Source organism: Crocuta crocuta, unplaced genomic scaffold, assembly GCF_008692635.1.
Source record: "Crocuta crocuta isolate KB4526 unplaced genomic scaffold, BGI_CrCroc_1.0 scaffold581, whole genome shotgun sequence".
Taxonomy (NCBI): Eukaryota; Metazoa; Chordata; class Mammalia; order Carnivora; family Hyaenidae; genus Crocuta; species Crocuta crocuta.
This window is the reverse complement of record NW_027528635.1, coordinates 854,484-855,089: the sequence shown is the minus strand read 5'-3', so window position 1 is coordinate 855,089 and position 606 is coordinate 854,484. Positions and strand designations below refer to the sequence as shown.

Sequence of the window (606 nt, the reverse complement as noted above, 5' to 3'; positions counted from 1 at the left end):
GACAATTTATTGCATATTAAATCATTTAATAGCTGTTGTTTCTTCTCTTTTTTGATGTAGAGCCAAAGCCTTTTTGTTGAGTGGGGGGTCCTCTCTAACGTTCTCATGGTCATTATTACATAAACCACATGAGATCACATCATCTCTGACATCTCTGACAGTTTCATTTTCTTTGAACTGCAGCAGAAACTTGAGGACACTTATGAAGGACTGGAGTTTGTTTGTTTGTTTGTTTTTCCCAATTTCTCCCCGGACCTACTTCTAGGACAATTTGTTTTTTCCTTTACAATTTGCCTATATCAAGTCTTCCTTAATTAATTTACATTTCATGGAAATAACAGTTCTTTTTGAATCTATATTACTTTATATAATACTGAATTAAATACAAATTATTACAATAATAAGTACCCTAGACATAAAGAGGTTTGGAATCAAACATAATGACTCTCAGTAAGCATGAAACTCAACGGGTGGAAGCAGATGTGTACATGTGGGTAGGCTATTCGTTGTACATTTTCAGCATGTCTTAGAGTGTTTTATAGAAGGAATAAGGACCATTATTAATCTAGTAAGAGGGCAGCTAAGTTCTGCCTGTCTATGCCAAGC

General features: G+C 34.7%; 1 protein-coding gene across 7 annotated transcripts in view; it reads right to left on the bottom strand.

The window, feature by feature from the left end:
- SLITRK4 (SLIT and NTRK like family member 4) overlaps nucleotides 1-606 on the bottom strand; it is a 694,124-nt gene that overhangs the window by 326,145 nt on the left and 367,373 nt on the right. The gene's annotated exons all lie outside the window — the stretch shown is intronic.